The sequence below is a fragment of the Castor canadensis genome, chromosome 9, assembly GCF_047511655.1.
Source record: "Castor canadensis chromosome 9, mCasCan1.hap1v2, whole genome shotgun sequence".
In the NCBI taxonomy this organism is placed as follows: domain Eukaryota; kingdom Metazoa; phylum Chordata; class Mammalia; order Rodentia; family Castoridae; genus Castor; species Castor canadensis.
In genome coordinates this window covers 114108302-114128961 of record NC_133394.1, presented here as the reverse complement: position 1 = coordinate 114128961, position 20660 = coordinate 114108302, and the positions used below count along the sequence as shown (strand labels likewise).

Sequence of the window (20660 nt, the reverse complement as noted above, 5' to 3'; positions counted from 1 at the left end):
TGTAGAAGAGTATGAACAATGATATATTTAATGAAAAGCAAGTAATTTTTGCACTAATTCAGATTTCATTGTTTTCTTATTTCTGGGATAGACAAGTAGTAGCAAGTATTAAATCCATAGGAAAAGGGTATGAGAGGCCTGATGGAGTGGCTAAGTGGTAAAGTACCTGCCTAGCAAGTGTAAGGCCCTGAGTTCAAACCCAAGTACTGCCCTACCCCTCCCCTCAAAGTGTATGAGAGAATGCTTAAAGTTTATAACTCTTTCAGCAAATTAGATTTAAAAAAATTGTCACTATTTTATTGGTGAAAAATATCAGCACACTTTGGTAAAGCTAGGAAATGTAGGATGACTCTCTGAGAATCATGCTATACTATTACTTTCTGTCCTGCAGGTATAGTCAGAGAGGGACTGCATCATATTCCTTTTGTAAGTCCATTATAGCAGGTCAATGCATTGAATATGGAAGAAAGAAAAGAAAGTAGGGAGAGAGGGAGAGAAGGAGAGACTGAGAGGGAGGGAGGGAAGGAGAGAGGGAGGGAGGGAGAGAGAAGCAGAGAGAGACAGACAGAGAGAGAGAAGGAAGGAGGGAAGGAAGAAAGGCAAAAAGGTAGAAGGAAGATTGAAACTTGACTCTGAGTTGAGTCAGGTTTGAGAATGAGATTGGCAGTTTCCCCTTGAGCAAGCATTTGTATGTCATTTAATGAAATCCAACCCAGGAGAACACTATAGAGGCATTTGGGTTGCCAATCATCAGTGCCTGCCAAGTTTAAAAGAATATTTTTTGTAACCAGTGAAAAATGCAAACCAATATGAGACACATCCTATACACACAGGTGCATGTAAAAGAATAGCTTTTCACAGCCTCCAAGCCTTGTCTTTTTTGGATTCTTATGTTCTCTGGGAACCACATAGATCTGATATAGGCCGGAGAACTCATCCTGGCCAAGCCAGGCCAAGGACCAAGATCTACATGTCTATAATCCAGCAATGACATTCACATCACAGTTCAACCAAACACTGGGAAATACAGACCATGGATAGTTTCTTGGAACATTACACTTTATTGTAAGCCAGGATATAGAAGTTTTTATTAAGACTGCATTCAGTGAAAATAAAATCATGGTGCTTTAGTGTGGCAATGTCAGGCTGTAAATGTAATATTTTTTGAAAATTAATTGGAAACATAAATTGACTGTAGAAGAGCCACATGGTTTCCAGAATTTTCCTTAATGAGAACAGTATGTTGAAAAGATACTTCTGAAAGGAGAAATGAATATTGGTCTAGAAAAAGTAGCATTTTCTGATTTACTAAGCTATTTACTGGCACCCGCTGGAATCCAGTAAGAGAACTCCCTGTCTGCCACTGGCAAACCCTGTCCTCCATCTGCAGGGGCTCTGTGGACCCAGGACTCTGCAGATGAAGTCTCCTCCTCTTGGTCCAGCCTCACCTGTGAAGGCAGCTGGATTTCTCAGATATCAGTTTTCAGAATGATAAGTGGACTACTGTATCTTTCCTCACAGGTGTTCAAATGTTTGTAGAAGAGCTTGCTTTAAATTGCTCTCATTGCAAGACAGTTGGGTTTTGATGAAACCAGATTTGCAAGGAGAGTTTTATGTCATGGCCTGAACTCTTGTCTGAAGCCTCTGCGTCTGGTGCATTGTGAGCTTCATCTGAGGATGAGGACGGGGAGAGAGAATACAGGAAAGGAAACAAGTTCTCCACCAACGCATGTGTAATTCTAAGCGCAGGTACTCAAGGAGGATGAGAGCAACAAATGGAGGGAACACCACACACCACATGTGCAAACACACATGTGCACACACACATGCACACATGTATACACATGTACATACCATACATACACATGCACACACACAGTATTTTAATACTGACAAAAATCCTTCTATAAATTCTCTCTCAAGATGATAGTCTGGTTGGAATTTGACTTTTTTTTTCTGTAACCATACCTCAGTATCATAAAATAGGGTTTATTCAACTCAAAATTTAATTTCTTAACATGTAATAAAAATGAAATATTCTGAGATTCTATAATGCTTCATTATGAAAGCTTGCTGATGTGCAAAATGGAAAGTATGTAGCTATGTTTAATGCAAATTATATACATTGCTTTCCTCTGCTTTTGCTGAGAATCTGGCTGAAAATTTCTTGAAAATGTTCTAAATTGTACAATGATAAATATCCCTATTCTTAAGGTTTCCTATCTTTTCTGCAAACCTCTGACCATGAATTCTTACTGACTCTCAATAACAGGTTCATGAACTTTCAGCATTGCCAATAAGTATTGTACTTTGTCTTTCGTTTTGAGACAAGGCCTCACTGTGTAGCCCATGCTGGCCTTGAATGGGCCTTGCTAAGTGCTGGGACTATAGGCATGAACCACCATACCAGTGTGCATTGTATTTTTTAATGGTTCAAACCTTACTGGTGAATTTTGTAAAGGATCTTTATAAAGAGTAAAAGTGATAACTAATTTTAAAAACAGAAATTAAAGATTTTAAACTTGTTGGTAGAGAATCTTTTATGAATGATATAATACCATTATTGAACTTAAATAATTGTTCGGGTTTTAGATATTTACTCATTTCCTTTATTTGGTGGGGATGAAGAAAACCACAGGGACTATCCAGTCTATAAACCTGCCGCTGGACATATGCTATGTGTATTTCCATAAAGACTTTTGTTATGTGGTCCTGAGCAGCATTTCCCTGGCAGATGGGTGGACTGGAATAGAAAGCACATCTCTCAGAAGAAGCTATTACTGGGTCAGGAATACACTAATTAAAAGGGATTATGTCACCATCTCTGGAACCCCTCAGTCTGCTGTATCCCATGTTGCCTCTTACAGTTCCAGGGGTACCTGAGACATCCTCACTGACGAGGATGAGAATCTGGTGGCTTTCCCGGTGTTTTCATATTTGATAGGGACTTAAAATCATTGCACAAGACTTGTAGACATTAAGAATTTTTATGGTCAAGTTGCACTAACAATTTTATGCAGAATATATCAACATCCCATTACATTTATCCATTACCACCCCTGTGCACAGTAAAACTGCATTTCAATCAGGAGATGAGACATCTGGTGTGAGTCACTAAGTGACTTGTGCACTCCAGTCCTCAGGTTTGGGGAAGTATAAGAATTTAGCTTTCTAAGTAAGTATTGGGGGAGGATGACAGCAATAAAGAAAGCAAGCTACATTGGTCTCTGCCTCTGAAAATGAAAGAGGTCACTTTGCATACGTGGGTTTGCTACAGCTCTTAAGAAACACATAGATTGGGTGGCTGTCATGGTTCACACCTATAATTGTAGCACTGAAGAGCCCGAGGCAGGAGGATAAAAAGTTCAGGGCCAGCCTCGGCTTTACACCGAGACCTTGTCGCAAAAAACCAAAAATCAAACAAAAGATACATAATTTGCCTCCTCAAAAAACATGCTTCCCTGTTTCAATGATAATACAATTACTTATAATTGTTGGTGAGAAAACAGCTGAGTTTTTCAGCTATTTCATAGTGTGATCCTATCTCCCAGGGTTTACCTGGCTCTTCATTTTACTATCTGCTGCCAAGAACTTCCTTGTTTTCATTTTTGTCACCTTTTTAGTACAAAAGTGTGGTACAGAAATGTTCTACTTTGTTAAGACAAGCTGAGGAACAAATTGACTCTGTCACAAAGATAAAACACATCTCAAATGAGATGTCCTGGTCTCCCAGTCCTGGCCTCCTGGGTCTGATTAAGCATAGACTGACATGGCTTGCAAAGCCAGGCTTGGTGGGAATTGGGAATTGTTCTAGGATTTTCTCTCATCCTCTATCCATTATGGTGGTAGAAACCAGTTTCCCAACCCAAATCTGAAAGTACATAAAATCATTGCTTTGGTTTCAACAGCCTGGTTATCAAAGACATTTATTTCTATGTGAATAGTACTAGGCTTCTCCCTAAAAAAATCCAAAGCTCTGATGACATTGGGCCCCAATTCTCACAGGGCCACAATGAACTAGAACTGAACCAGGAGTTTGGTCCCTGCGTATGACTCAGCTTGGTTCCACATACCATGTTCTTTGCCTTTCTCAGTGTGGGGTGGGGGGTAGCAGAGGGGATTCATACTGGCTTCATGGAAATCGGAACTTTAAGGCAGGATCTAAGAATCTCAATAAACAAATGAAATCATGTGTCCATATGGAAAAGTTCTGCTATCAGACAAGATATTCTCTGAAAAAAACCTTCACATACTAAAGCAGTTTTCTCTTTATTTTGTCCAGCCCATTTTTTTCAGCTGAATGCCACCATTTTATCCTGCTTTTCTCCACTTATGCAAGTGTTTTATTTCCAAAAGTAGCAATACAATGCAGCCCCAGAATCACAAGGAGCTGACCTCCTTTCTTGGAGCAGTCTCAGGGTTTCTTCTGGGGATGATGTGGTTGCAATCACAATCCTTGGTTTGTCCTGGACCAAGGTTGGAATCAGTCTTCATAGCTAAAGGCATTAGGACTTACTGCCTTTGGGACAGAGAAACCAGAGAGCACCTGGACTTTTTAAGTTAGAACAATAATGGAGCCACAGGCCTTATTTCTAAAAGTAAATACCACTTCATCAGTGGATTTGGCTACTGAAAAATATACCCATATTATACATTAATCCAGTGGCTTCTTATTAAAGAAAGCAGGATGGGAAGGACAGAAGCTGGGAAAACATCTCACTAACTCTGCTTCAAAGTGCTCAAGGCAACAGCGCATCAGATGGAACAAGGAAAGGCACTGTGGGGAATCAGATGAAGCCCACGTCAGTGAGGAGTGGAGCAAAAGTGATGGCTTCCAGCCAAAAGCAGGCAGGAAACAGATGGCAGCAAAATTAAAGTGTCATGATTGGGCTGGAGATCTTAGGTGGCTGTCAACCAACAAATACAAATGAATTAGGGAGACTTGACATATATGAAACAGCGTTGAGAAAAGAAACCAGTCGTGCATAACTATAAATGATTTTTGGACAAGTTGCTGTGAAATTTCATGCATTTGTAAACAAGAATTAATTTTGTTGAAGAAATATAAAGGGAAAAAATAATTATTTGGAATGAAATTTCTAGGTAATTATAATAAAACATGAGAGTTGGATCAGGAGAAAGACGTTCAAGTGTGCTAAAGGTCTTGTTGAATACAAAAAGCAATTGGCAAAATTTATTATTTTTAATATTGTCCCATTATTATATATTTTATGTATAATACATTATCAAATATATATAAAAGAAAAGACTAATTTAAGAGACACACCAGATTTTTCAAGTGGTAGCTTAGAGCAGAGAAGAAACATTTGTGTACTTCTGAATTATTTATAGGCCTTGTAAAAAATAGAATTCCTTTAAAATTACTATTATAAAATAAGAACTCTAAAAATATTTAAAATAAAAAAAATTCCAAATGTATTTGCAAATACAGAAGATCCTTTATTTTTGGAGATCAATGTAGGTGGTTATGTGCTCTTGCATTTGATAGGTAAAATGTATCAAAATTAATGTTAAACATAGTGGCAGATCTGACATTCACTGTTCAATCTCTTTTGAGAATGAACTTGCCTTTGACTGTTGTACAGTTAGCGGACAGCCTTCAGAAGTCCAGCATCAGCGTCCTCTTCAGCTTCTGAGCTCAGGCCACAGCTCTCCCAGGTAGTACCAGCCAATGAAGATGGGGAGGGCACTAATCTTGACCATTTCCTCCTAACCAAGTCTCCAATAGGCAGTCTTTCCTCCAGAATCCCCACTGAGGTTGCGCATGCCTTGTCAGACCTCACCTGAGCCTGATAACCTCCTCCCCACCATCCTACTTGCCCCTCTGGCCTGTCACAACTGTTAAATGGACATGGCAGGGGATGGCTTTGCCTGCTCCATCTTGAGCCTTCCCCCTTTGATCTGTCAAGGCCCTCACAAGACTCTCACACTTCCAGCTCTGTCCCAGCACCTGCTACCTAGAGGACCCAAGCAACACAGATGCCTTCTAGGGTTCTCTGCACTCCACAGGCACTCCTTCCCTTTCAGGAATTCCTCTCCTTTCCACCTTCCCACCCTGGAATTCCGGGGCAAGCTTGTTTTTAATTAATCACATGACATTACTGGCTGCGTAGAAGCAGGCACATGATCCATGCTGGCCCAATCACCATAATAACCTACGATAAATTCTCCCCTTCCTCTCCAGCATACTAGCTCAAGTAGCCAACTGTTACTTCCTAACTATTACCTCCAGTGATCACTCTCTCTTCTAATATACTCCTGTACTGCACTTGTTTTATGGAGGTTCCTGAAAAACAAGCTGAAAAGGAATTATCTGTACAGACAGCACAATTCCCAGTTATGTTCATCATAAAATGGCAAGCTTACATCTTGAAAAATTTGGTCCCAAGAAATGAGGACAGTGTGAGGTTTGGGATTGAGCACTGATTTTGTGCCTAAAGACAAATCCCAGTTTTGCCACTAACTAGTTATACAAAACTGGCAAGCCACTTTTCTAGGTCTTGGTTTTGCAATTTTTAAAATGTGAGGAATTCAGATTAGTTTATTTCTAAGGTGCTTTCCAGTTCTTTTATTCTATAATCTGCCTAGGATTCTTTGGCCAAAGGCCACGACCATGCATAAAACAGAATGTGTACAATAAATATGTTCTGAATTGAATAAACTAAAAAGTAATTAAAACCTCTGAAGCTGTTTTTGAGTCTTTAGAAGCAAGTAAATGAAAATGTTTAATTTTGTGGACAAAAGAAATATGACTTATTTTTCAGTCTTCTTAAAGTTATCTGCAGTTTCTAGGATTTTACTTTCTTCCCTCTTCAGCCAGAACTTCAGCACGCAGTACTGTAACTCCTCTAACATACAGCTCAGCCTTGTCATTATGTTTCCCGCTAAACCTGGACCCAAGTTAAGATCCTCCCCTATCCTTCTGTCTTATGTCAGATTTGCTGATAGACATAAGTTACCATGTAATAATATACATTACTATACATATTGGCTTATAAATATTATTGTACATATGGGTTTGAGCTATTTGGGCTGGAGAGGTAAATGTGAGGAAACTTAAAAACATTTTTATTGGCATATATTAGTTGTACAAGTGGGTTTCATTGTCATATTTTCATATATGTTTACAATGCATCTTGCTTTGATTCATCCCCTCCTAGGTATAGGGAGTGCTAGGAGAGGGCGCAAGAAGTAATTGAACAAAGACCCGAACAGGTGAAGGAGAAGCCATTCTCCACTCACTAATGTCCTTGGCTCTTGCTCTTGGCTTGAACACAGGCTAAAACCACCACCATCATTACCACCACCACCACTTAACTGAGGCAGAGAAACTAGCAAGTGCAAAGGCCCTGAGGAGAGAGCAGACCTGGCCATTGAGGGACTTACTGTGTACTCAAAGTGGAATGAGCAAGGTAAGAATAGTAGGAAGTAAGGTCAAGGAGATTACATATCAGGTAAGCCCCTTAGGTCAGTGGCAAGACTGGCTTTTTTACTCTCCCCAGTAAACTACTGGGGAGGTTTTTGAGAATGATATGTCTAACATATTTTTGAAAGGACAATTTTGGCTTTTGTGATTAAAAAAAAGAAAAAGCTACAAGAGAGTAAAGGCAGTGGCAGGGAGACCAGTTCGGAGATAATATAATTACATCTGGTAGATAGATGTTTCCCAGCCATTCCAAAGTCACTGAGCCCATTATGTCCTCCCCGGACATTCTTTCCATCTTTAAGGCAAGCACCACTTACCTAGTTGTCCAAACCAGAAACTTTTTATAACTGACACCATATTCTGTTGACTCTACCCCTTAAACGCCTCTTAGAAATTCTTCCCTCCTCTCCAGCTAGCGCAATGGCTATCAGAATCACTGCCCTGGACACCCCAGCATCCTCCTAACAGGTGGCCTTGTTTCTAGTGTTGCCTCTCAGCAAGTTACTTTGCCATGTCCCAAATACGATTGCATTAGTTTCCAGCTTTTGTCTCCCTCTGCATACAAGACGTGCAAGCCCTTTCGGAAGTACCTTTTGCCTGGTCAAATTCAGCTCTCATCACCTGTTCTCATAGATCCTATCAGTTTTAGTAGAAAAGTTGTTGTTCAAAATACCCTCACTAGAGGAGCTGTGATATAGAATGTCTCAGATTTTAGTCCACCTCCTAGCTTATCTTTTAGAGTCTGATGAAGCTATGATTAAAACCACAAGGTTTTATGCCACCGCTCTGACTTTTTCTTTACACAGCGAGTCTGTTAGGAGGAAAGAGTATTTCTTAATGTTATTGTTTCTCTTTATGCCAGTCCATGAGATGCAGTCATCTTTTTCCTTACCCCAACTCCCATCTCTACTCCCCACAAAAGAAAAACTGCCTTGGGTTTGGGGTGAGCTGGGGTAACTTACAGCTATTCAGTACAAACTATTTTACTAAGAAGAGACAAAAATAAAAAATGTTATTGCAATAAAAAAAAATACAACTGCTAAATATTCCACCTGCATTTAGTGAGCAGCAGCAGAGTAGCCACGCTTCTGGGGTGACAGTGTAGTACCCCAACATGTCAGGAAAAAAAATGAATTTCACACAAATACTCAGACTTCCTGAAAAAGAACTCAGGCATTGACAGCATTTTACTTTTTCCTTTGTAGTAAGCTTTATCAAGATCATTGCTTTGGCTGCAGGCACTCTGTTGGAATTCATTAACTTTGGTTTTATAGTATGGTTTTTAGTAACTAGTATTTAATGAAATATAGTACTAGTATTTGCTTGCTTACTCTGTAGGGACACTATAGGGAAGGGTATTCATTTATCAACACAATTTGCATTTTGCTGCCTGCTGTGTCCTATTATGCCATGGACAATGCATTTTATTAGAAATGGAATTTAGTTTTAAAAATGTAATTTTGAGGGTTTGTAACATGTTACTATATACCCAAAACTTAGGATTTTACACGCTATATACATTCGTTTTATATATATATATATATATATATTTTATATATGGTTTATATATATTTATAGTTTTATATATAGTTATATGTATTTATAGTTTATATATATATTATCTAAATAGATCTTTTCTCACATATGTATAATGAAATGCATTTAAAATTTTTTTATCCAGAAAATTTCCTTATAAAATTGGATTGCTTCTTATATGTTTGCATTTCTTTTATTTGGCAAAATAATGTATTTTTCTTTGTGAGTGCACATGACATAATTCCCGGCATATATATATATATATATATATATACACACACACACACAAATATATATATATACATATTTATATACATATACATAGTGAGTGTTCAAAATGCTTTTCAGATGAGTAAATGAATTACTCTATCTACTAGCTATTTACATATTTTAGAAAACCACAGTCTGTAGCTATCTAGCTTAAGTTCCTGTCAATGAAGAAAAATTTTAATATGCCATGAAATGCTCTTCATAGACTAATTCACTCATAGTTATCTAACTTCTTAAAGTATAGATGTTTATTTAAAAAGTCATAGTTTTATAGACCTGGGGCATCCCTGGTCTATTTAGTTGACCACTTCATTCTAAAGATAGGGAGACTACAGTGCAGAGAGGTCACATGCCTACCCAAAGGCACACATAGCCACTAAGAGGTAGGAGCTGAACCACAACTGGATAATCAAAATTAGATTTTCAGTTCAGTTTTTATTTCTCTTCTACTTTGAGGTTAAGAATGCATACTTAAAAATCTTTTCGGAGGACTGGAGGTATGGTTCAAGAGATAGAGTGGCTTAAAAGGTAGAATGCCTGCTTCACAGGTAAAAAAACATTTATGATTATGGAAATAGTGGAGGCACAAATTATTTTAAAATATGTATCATTTTTAAAACAGCACAGATATTTCTGGCGATACTCAGAAAGTCACAAAGACAAGAACAAGTTCTGGAAAATAGTATTTCAAAAGTAACTAGAAAGTTCTGGTTTTAATAGTACCCGACATTCCCACTTCAGCAGTGCTGCATGTTACTGCAATGATGTATACAGTAATTATTTCCCTAACTTTTGACTTCTTTTCATATTTCATTCAAGAAATATTTATTGAATACCTACTACACTTCAAGAATGGTTGTTCAACTTGAAGACAGGCTGAAAAAAAAACAACAAATTTCCTACTCTGCTGCTATTCTCAAAAGTAGGAAAACTCAGTTGTCTTCCAAACACATTCTTCACAGGTTGCTTCCTCGTGCCCCTGAATTTTCTTTCATACCACACCCCCTCTCACCTGGTCAGAGCCACAGCACATTAATGCACACACACACCCCTACGACTGATCCATTATACCTCTCACAATGTTGAAATTCAGAATGACGGCAATGTTTTTCCATTTTTGTCTTCGTGGCTCTACTCAGGTGCATGTGTCCAAAGAAATCCATGAACATTGTACTGTTCCTTCCCGAGGAGCCTAAGGCTTGCTTTGTTGTTTTGTTTTCCTTAGAGAAATGAGGTTGGAACCTTCTTTGAAATGGGAATCTCCAGATGGCAAAGCCTGAGATTTAAACTGGAAATATTTTGCAGAGGTGTCTAATTCTGAAAATATGACTGCTCCCAGGTTGATGGTCCTCCTGCTCCAAATGGCCACAATTCTGGCTGGTGATCTCTGAATGTGGTTCAAGCATCCATTCAGACTACACACAAGACCCGAGACATTCTGGGCAAGGTAACCTGAAAATACTTAAGTACTCTGATTAAAACTCAGTGGATCATTTTAACTTCTCCAGCATGGTCTTAAGCCAAAACACCTAAAACATAAAAAGACACTATCAAAATATGAATCTGGGGAAACTTTTTTAGCTTGCAGTGAATCAGTGAGTGAAAATTAGAAAACATGTCCCAAAGACTAAGTGCAACAGAATGGTGGTCTGTTTATTTAACACAAAAGACATAATAGGTTTATTTCTACAAGGAAAGGCATTTTCTTCCTGGAAATAAACTTAAACCTTTAGGCATCTAGAATTTATCAGGAAGGGAAAAAGCATAGCTAGGAGGCCAAAGGACTGATTGGCATTGCCATTAGCAGGTGTGCACTGGCACTCTGTTTGGATGGGAGGAGAAAAGGCAATGGTCAGGCTATAGATTATTGATAGCAGTAGTAACAACAATGAAGACAAACACTTGCATGTGCATACCATGTGCCACACACTATGCTAGGTGTTTTTCATATCCTCTCCTGATTTATTTTATCCTCACAACAATCCTGAGGTAAGTCTACAGAGGTTAGATAAATTGTACAAGCTCACACAGAAGAACTAGCATTCAAACACAGGCAGCCTGGAATCCTGGTACTCTAAACCACGGTGCTGTCCCCTCAGTGCTAGGACATACCCTTGACAGAATGACATATAAGAGTACACAGAGAGGCAGCAGGATATGGTGAGTGGAAGGAAGGCATTAGTGAAATCATGGATCTTGGCTAGCTCAACCCATGGCACCAAGCTGCCTCTGAGTTTGTCTCTTTATAAAATTTCTGATAATAAGATCTATTCTGATTACCTCATGTTAGATAATCATACAAATATTATAAGGAAATGACTGCTAAAACATTTCTTTAGAAAAGTAGGATGCAAAATGAAAATTCAAACTATACACAAATGCATAGGCAAAATGCTTTCTCTCAGGAATGGGTTATGGTCACTTTGTTGTTGTTTTCTTCTAGGTCCTTTAAATTTTCTTCTTTTGGCTTTTTCAACATTTAAATTTTTTCCTCAGTTAATATGCATTCATTCATACATTCATTTACTTAGCAAATGTTTATTTAATCCTTGCTATAGGATATAGAGGTTAAAAAAGGAAAAGAACAGTATTAGAAGGTATTTTGATACATGTATCTAAGTCCACAAATACTCCATGCAAAAGTAGTTGTATAATAGAGGTAAGCAATTTTTCCTTTAAAATTCTATCTTTAATATTTTTCTATGGTCAATTTTGAAATTAGAATTTTTTAAAAAGTTTAAAAATACCTTTGAATACTTAAGAGAAACAAGATCTCTCTCCCTTTCTCTCTCTCTCTCTCTCTCTCTCTGTATATATATATATATACATACATGTATATATTTCACACAGTGCCCAGGGCCTCATGCATTCAAGGCACACTAACACTGAGCCATGTCTCCAACCCAGACAAGCAAGTTCTACGGCAGATACTATATCCTTCCCAATAACAGGGAACAAATGAGGTGCTGATTAGATATTTTCAAAATGGCGTAAGCGGCAGCCAGAGGCACTGCATTGTACCAGTTCCAGATTAAGTGGCGGCCAACATCACCAGCAACAGTCTGGCTAAATAGCTGACGTGATTAACTGAATCAAGACAAATAGTAGAGAGGCCATAAGGAATATTTCAAGATGACAACAAACTCAGAATTGGATTAGATTATTCTACTTCAATAATACAGATATCATCTTCATGTCTGGAAGTGAAAATTATAGCCATCCATTGGAGCCTGAGAGTTTTACATCCAGTGGTGGGAAGTTATAAAGGAAGAACAAAAACCAGGAAAAACCACACAGATAAAGCAACTGACTGCCAACCATCTCTGGCCTCTCTCCAGTCCACTCTCCGTGTTGAGTGTTTTATAAAACAGAGATGATCATGGTACTCCCAGGCTAAAAACACTCAATGGCTTCTCATTGCTTTATTACCAAAAGCTTATATTTCCATGGCCCACCCGACCCTAGGACATCTGGCTCCTGTCTCCCCTCTGTTTAGGCTTCAGGGATGCTTCCTTCAGTTTCTTAAACTCTCGTATCCCTTCTTGCTCCATTGAAAGTTGCTCAAACTGTCTGTAGACTTCTTGCCATCTATATTGCCCTTTCCTGTGCAAGGCCTTCCCTGAACACTTCTTGACTAGGTCAAGTCTCCTGATATGTGCTCTCACTTACCACAAACCTTTGCTTTCAGAGCCCTTTTAATAATTTTTAATTAAATATTTACTTGTGTAATTGTTTTACTTCTCTTTCCTTGCTAAAATTCAAGTTTCACGAAAGCAAAGATCATGTCTAAATTGCTCTCTGCTGTATTTATAGTGCCTGTTACAACTCAGGCACTAACAAAGACTTACTGAATATAATAATGAGCAAATGCAATTAATAAAAGGTAACAACAGTTACAGCACATTTTATATCACAGGGGCAGACTGGGTAGATGCTGATCCCTTATTTCTTGTTCTTCCTGGTACTCAGGACACTTGTCAGTCTCCCTTCCAGCTGGTATCTGGGGCCTGTAGCTGCACTCCATCTGACCAAATGCATGCAAAAGTGATGTGAGCTCCTTCCAGACCTGGTCTCAGAGCATCCTATCCAACCAGCAGTGGTGGCCAGCTGACAATTCCAAGCTGGTGGAACTATCTGGGGAAAGAATCTAGTCCCCTGAGTTACCTCTTGCAGCACACTATGCTTGTCTTGAATGAGAAAACATAATTTCATGAGGCCTCATGAAATTTCTTCTTTTGAGAAAGTTCTGTTTAGTTCACTTGCCCATTTCTCTATTGGTTCATTAGTTTTGGGAGAATTTAGTTTTTTAAGTTCCCTATATATTCTGGTTATCAGTCTTTTGTCTGATGTTTAGCTGGCAAATATTTTCTCCCACTCTGTGGGTGTTCTCTTCAGTTTAGAGACCATTTCTTTTGATGAACAGAAGCTTTTTAGCTTTATGAGGTCCCATTTATCTATGCTATCTCTTAGTTGCTGTGCTGCTGGGGTTTCGTTGAGAAAGTTCTTACCTATACCTACCAACTCCAGAGTAGTTCCTACTCTTTCCTGTATCAACTTTAGAGTTTGTGGTCTGATATTAAGATCCTTGATCCATTTTGAGTTAATATTGGTATAGGGTGATATACATGGATCTAGTTTCAGTTTTTTGCAGACTGCTAACCAGTTCTCCCAGCAGTTTTGTTGAAGAGGCTGCTATTTCTCCATCATATATTTTTAGCTCCTTTGTCAAAGACAAGTTGGTTATAGTTGTGTGGCTTCATATCTGGGTCCTCTATTCTGTTCCACTGGTCTTCATGTCTGTTTTTGTGCCAGTACCATACTGTTTTTATTGTTATTGCTTTGTAATATAGTTTGAAGTCAGGTATTGTGATACCTCCTGCATTGTTCTTTTGACTGAGTATTGCCTAAGCTATTCGTGGCCTCTTGTGTTTCCATATATATTTCACGGTAGATTTTTCAATCTCTTTAATGAATGTCATTGGAATTTTGATGGGAATTGCATTAAACATGTAGATTACTTTTGGGAGTATCGACATTTTTACTCTGTTGATTCTACCAATCCATGAGCATGGGAGCTCTCTCCACTTTCTATAGTCTTCCTCAATCTCTTTCTTCAGAAGTGTATAGTTTTCCTTGTAGAGGTCTTTCACATCTTTTGTTAGGTTTACACCTAGGTATTTGATTTTGTTTGAGGCTATTGTAAATGGAATTGTTTTCATACATTCTTTTTCAGTTTGCTCATTGTTAGTGTATAGAAATGCTAATGATTTTCCTATGTTGATTTTATATCCTGCTACCTTGCTATAGCTATTGATGATGTCTAGAAGCTTCTGAGTAGAGTTTTTTGGGTCTTTAAGGTATAGGATCATGTCGTCTGCAAATAGGGATATTTTGACAGTTTCTTTACCTATTTGTATTCCTTTTATTCCTTCTTCTTGCCTAATTGCTCTGGCTAGGAATTCCAGTACTATGTTGAATAGGAGTGGAGATAGTGGGCATCCTTGTCAGGTTCCTGATTTTAGAGGGAATGGTTTTAATTTTTCTCCGTTAAGTATAATGCTGGCTGTAGGTTTGTCATATATAGCTTTTATAATGTTGAGGTACTTTCCTTCTATTCCTAGTTTTCTTAGAGCTTTTATCATGAAATGATGTTGGACCTTATCAAAGGCTTTTTCTGCATCTATTGAGATGATCAAGTGGTTTTTGTCTTTGCTTCTGTTAATGTGGTTTATTACATTTATTGATTTTCGTATGTTGAACCACCCCGGCATCCCTGGGATGAAGCCTACTTGGTCGTGGTGAATAATCTTTTTGATGTGTTGCTGAATTTGGTTTGCCATTATTTTGTTGAGGATTTTTGCATCAATGTTCATTAAGGAGATTGGCCTATAGTTCTCCTTTTTGGAGGTGTCTTTGCCTGCTTTTGGGATAAGTGTAATACTGGCTTCATAAAATGTGTTTGGCAGTTTTCCTTCCCTTTCTATTTCATGGAACAGTTTAAGGAGGGTTGGTATCAGTTCTTCTTTAAAGGTCTGATAGAATTCAGCAGAGAATCCATCAGGTCCTGGACTTTTCTTTTTGGGGAGACTCTTGATTGCTGCTTCAATTTCATTTTGTGTTATAGGTCTATTCAGGTGATTAGTTTCCTCTTGGTTCAGTTTTGGATGATCATATGTATCTAGAAATCTGTCCATTTCTTTAAGTTTTTCAAATTTATTTGCATATGGGTTCTCACAGTAGTCTCTGATGATTTCCTGGACTTCCATGGTGTTTGTTGTTATCTCCCCTTTTGCATTCCTAATTCTACTAATTTGGGTTTTTTTCTCTCCTCATTTTAGTCAGGTTTGCCAGGGGTCTATCGATCTTGTTTATTTTTTCAAACAACCAACTTTTTGTTTCATTAATTCTTTGTATGGTTTTTTTGGTTTCAATTTCATTGATTTAAGCTCTTATTTTTATTATTTCTCTCCTTCTATTTGTTTTGGGATTTGCTTGTTCTTGTTTTTCTAGGAGTTTGAGATGTATCATTAGGTCATTGATTTGGGATCTTTCAGTCTTTTTAATATATGCACTCATAGCTATAAACTTTCCTCTCAGGACTGCCTTAGCTGTGTCCCATAGGTTCCCGTAGGTTGTGTTTTCATTTTCATTGACTTCCAGGAACTTTTTAATTTCCTCTTTTATTTCATCGATGATCCATTCTTCATTAAGTAATGAGTTATTTAGTTTCCAGCTGTTTGCATGTTTTTTGTCTTTACTTTTGTTGTTGAGTTCTACTTTTACTGCATTGTGATCAGATAGTATGCACGGTATAATTTCTATTTTCTTATATTTGCTGAGACTTGCTTTGTGCCCTAGGATATGATCTATTTTGGAGAAGGTTCCATGGGCTGCTGAGAAGAATGTATATTGTATAGAGGTTGGATGAAATGTTCTGAAGACATATACTAGGTCCATTTGATCTGTTGCATATTTTAGATCTTGGATTTCTTTATTGAGTTTTTTGTTTGGATGACCTATCTATTGATGATAATGGGGTGTTAAAGTCTCCCACAACCACTGTGTTGGCGTTTATATATGCTTTTAGGTCTTTCAGGGTAAAAATTAGTTTTCTTAAAGTCCAACTTTGAAAAGATAAATTTAATAGGTAAAGGGAAGAGAAACAACAGTGACAGTAATTAGGGGTCTGTTTGTAGGAACAGGGCATGAGATAGGATATTCATAGCAATAGCAGCAATGACAGTCAATTGTAGTACCTAACTTTTATTGAGTGCTTACTATTTCCGAGACAATTTGCAAATATCATCTGACTTAATGTCTCAGTAACCTCTGAAGGTCTGCTGTTACTCTCCATTTTACATGTCGGGAAATTGATGTTTTAAGAGTTTAACTTGCCAGATGTTGCAGACAATCCATGTCAGGATTCAGATTCCAAGCCAGGCTTGTGAGACTCCAGAGCCTGAAGCAGTGGAATTGTGACCAGTAACACTCTCAGAAGAGCTCCTGGAAGCCCACATTATGGTGGGTGACGGACAAAAGAGTGGCCTAACTCTCTCCTCTGTGTCCACCCACAGAATTTAAACCTAGGCAGTTGCTGGGGAGCTGTCCTGGGAAAGAGGGCTGGGCACCTTAAGGGTTTGGAGGGCAGCCTTAAAACAGACCCATTAGGAAACCACATGTGGTGTTGTGTGGTGATTTCCTGTAAGGTATCCATCCTAGCACAAAACAGAACCACCCTGGAGGAACTCAAAGGATGTCAGATCTGAAGAAATAGCTACTGATGTCCACATGCCAAAAAAAAAAAAAAATAGGAAGGAGAGAAAACACCAGGACTCACCAGTCTTATGACAGACATTCAGGTTCTGCAACAACCCACATCAAACAATCTAGCAAATACCCCAGCATGCCAAATGTCATCTGGTTTATTTTGGGCAAATCTTGGGCACAGTATAATAAGTGTGGCTTCCTAGGGTTCTGGGTGCTGGAGCATGTGCCCATTTGCTTGGCCTCTCTCCTAACTAACTCCAGTGAAAACAACCTTTCTGGCCACAGCAGACCACCATCAGCAGAACCACCAGCCTCGCAGAGACTCTTCATGTGGCTTACCCTTAGCCCCAGCACTTAACTCAAAGGATGGATAATGAAGCATGCCACAGAACATGTGTATCCCTGGCACTTTTACCAAATTATACTGGCAGATTTTTTATATGTTATTCCTCAAGGTACCATCCAAAACCAACATTTCCAGGGTGTCCTGCTGCTCTGAAATGTAGCTAAGTTTTTTTTTCAGGTCATAGGGGAAAGCAAGCAGACACATTTTTTTACATTGACAGGCCTGAAAAAACAACAATGCATTGCCTGTTTTATATAATGGGGCCTTGTATTTTTATAGCTAAACTACATTAAAATATAGTCAGCGGACCTAGACTAAATCAATTTAATGACCTCAGGTGAGTACCCAGGGGATGTCCATTCTTACAGCAACTCTAGGTCATTCAAACTCAGCCTCAGTTTAGCATTGGACCCCATCAACATCTCTGAAATGTTAATGTGAAATATATATGTTTGCCTCTCCAAAAAAAGGATCACTCCTGGACTTAAGAGTAGATTTTATTGGAAAATGTCTTGTTTTATCCACAAATGGATTTACATATAACATTTTTTCTTAGTTTTATTCAATTAGATTATAGAATCGAAGAGGATATGAGATTTGCTACAATAATAAGCAGGGTGAACTGTCATGATGCTGACTTAGAACCTGGAATTTCCATTGTACAAGATATGTTTCTAATTGTTCAGTTTCCCTAGTGAAGGAACAAACCACTTTCAGCCACCAACAATCTATGTCCTTGTACTTTTTTCCATCTCCTGCAGTTTCAGAGTCTTGTGTATATACACTGGAGCACAGTAATGAAAGGGGGAATAAGGGGCCTGAGTGAGGAGAATGTAAAAGATAGAGAAGGAAGACTATTGAGAACACAGCAGGAAATATTAAGAAAGTCAAGTAGAGCTAACAAACAGTATTGCAGACAGGGCACTCACTGGCTCATAAAAGTAGGGAGTTGGTATGTGCGTCATTCAAGATTGAAGGGAAGGTCACTAGAGGCCTCTCATTAGCTTTCCAAATGTAGCAAAGCATAAAAATAAAATCACATACACTTTTTTTTAAAAAATCAAGTTTAGCATCCAAAAAGTAGAGTCATCAATACTAACACTGAGCAGCCACAGGGTAATGCTGAGAGTGGCAAGAACTGGATGTCAGCTTATGGAGCAGAGACTGCTTACAGGGTGGAAAAACACGTGGAACCCACAATGTGAGCCATCTCAGAATTCAACAGAAGGGCATCTCCACTTTCTCTCAAAGTATAGTTCCACAGGATAAATAATGCTATCAGAAAAAACCTGATCATCCAACAGGCAGCTGAATTCATTATTAACTTAGCTAATTACAAATGTGATGAATTTTAACATTCTTCCTTAAACAACAATGCTAAGATACAGGTGGCAATTTTAGTGTTTCATACTATTATAGATTATATAAATAAGAATCCTATTTCATTCATAAGTAATTCTTTACTAGTATATTTCCATATAATTGTGGGGGACAGGGCAGGAGATTCATTTATGTTAAGAAAAGATCTGAATTAACATATTTAACAAAACAAAAATAATATGTTTCAATATATCAGTCAGTCAGATAACTTCATAGACAGTTAACTATGTCTCCAGTTCAAATACATGCAACGGCCTACGGAAAATGGCTGCTTTTAATATACGCAGAACTTCAGGACCAAAGTCCTTTCAGCTGTGAACTGGTGCATGTGTTGTCACCTGGAAAGCTAAAAAGTCACTATTCTCAGGTTGCACTCCAGGTCAATGGCATTAGAGTCTCTGGAGGTGAGATCAGGCACTAAGAGTGTTAAAACTCCTAGGAGATTCTAATTTGCAGCTAAAGTTGAAAACCATTGCCAAAAGCGGGGAGCAGAACCACCCCCAACAACCTGCCCTACTGCAGATCTTTGGGTTTGGAGCCTTTATAGAATGCTTAAGAAGACTGAATACACAAGTACACATCTGCTTAGACTCCAACCTCCAGACTTACAATAATGCAGTTTTTTTTTTAAAGGTATAAACCCACAAGGACAAAGAAAATGGGACAGGAGATGAACTTAGGTCAAGACAAATTCCATCTCTGCAAGACACGTGGTGACTTAGAGCTAAGGAAAGCATCATGTGGCATGTCATGCAATGCCACAGCTTCTCAGAAATGCCCAGGAATTGGGGTACCAGGCTGCTGTGGGCCAAGGTGTAGAGTAGAGCCAAGTGGGAGAACAGTTGAAAATGTATATGAGGAACAGTGTAGAACATCAGATTTCTTCCCCAGTCCATTCCATCCTGATCGTTCCCCACTCTAAGAAAACAGAAGATTAATACTGGGTAAAATGAAACAGAGAACCTCTTGCCCCCAAAACCTGGGTGAAGGCTGCGCTGACTTCATCCTTCCACAACCAGGAAAGCGATGTGTCATTAGCTCCATTTTACAGAGGAAGAAACCTAGTCCTGGGCAGAGCCTGAATTTAGAACAACCATGGGCCTAGTATGATAAAACCTTCTCTCACTAACCTTTAGAGCAGCCAGATGAAGCAGATACTTTCAGCTTCTATGATGAGGAAACTGAGGTTTAGAGATGGTAAGTATCCAAGACTCATATGTACCAACTGGCAGAGTCGGGGTATGGACCCTGGTCATGCCTCACTTCAGAGCCTAAGCCCGTCAACAATAATGTAAGCAAAACCCTAAGCAAAGCTGTTTACTAATCACTTGCAAATGTCTTTTGATAAAACCTCCTTTCTCTCCCTTTTCCCCTCCATTAGATAGGAGGGGATAATCTATAGGACCCTCTTCGACCATGCTTTTATATTGGACAAGTTTCAAAAATATATTTAGTGCACTTTATCGTGATTCAAGGCTCCTTGATTTGGCAGGAGGGTGACTGAGATGGACTTTGGTAACTCTCAAAACAAATTCACTGTTCCTCATAATTTTGCAATCTGAAATTTTATGCAGTAAGAAATCTGCAGACATACAGTAACTAAACACATAGAACAAGTTCTTCCTTCTTTTTAAATGATAATATTCCCACTTTTACTGGGAAGAATAGAATCTTACACTGAAAGGGTTCTTGGGCTCAGTGGTCCAACTTTCTCACTTGTTTACTAATGGGAATGTTAATGTTCCCATTAGAAAAATGATTCCCTTAGATGAGCAAAAAATATTTTTTTCCATAATACTTAGACCAAAATAATATGCCCTGCTCAATCAATGTAGAATGAATGAAGAACAGACAGGAATTAAAGGGGGAAAAGAAAAAGAAAAAAATGTAGAATTATGTCAGAGTGCTAAGAAA

General features: G+C 38.4%; 1 protein-coding gene across 5 annotated transcripts in view; it reads right to left on the bottom strand.

Annotated features, from left to right (window-relative positions):
* The window catches only part of Scfd2 (sec1 family domain containing 2), a 413685-nt gene that overhangs the window by 141899 nt on the left and 251126 nt on the right, over positions 1-20660 (bottom strand). The window lies entirely within an intron of this gene.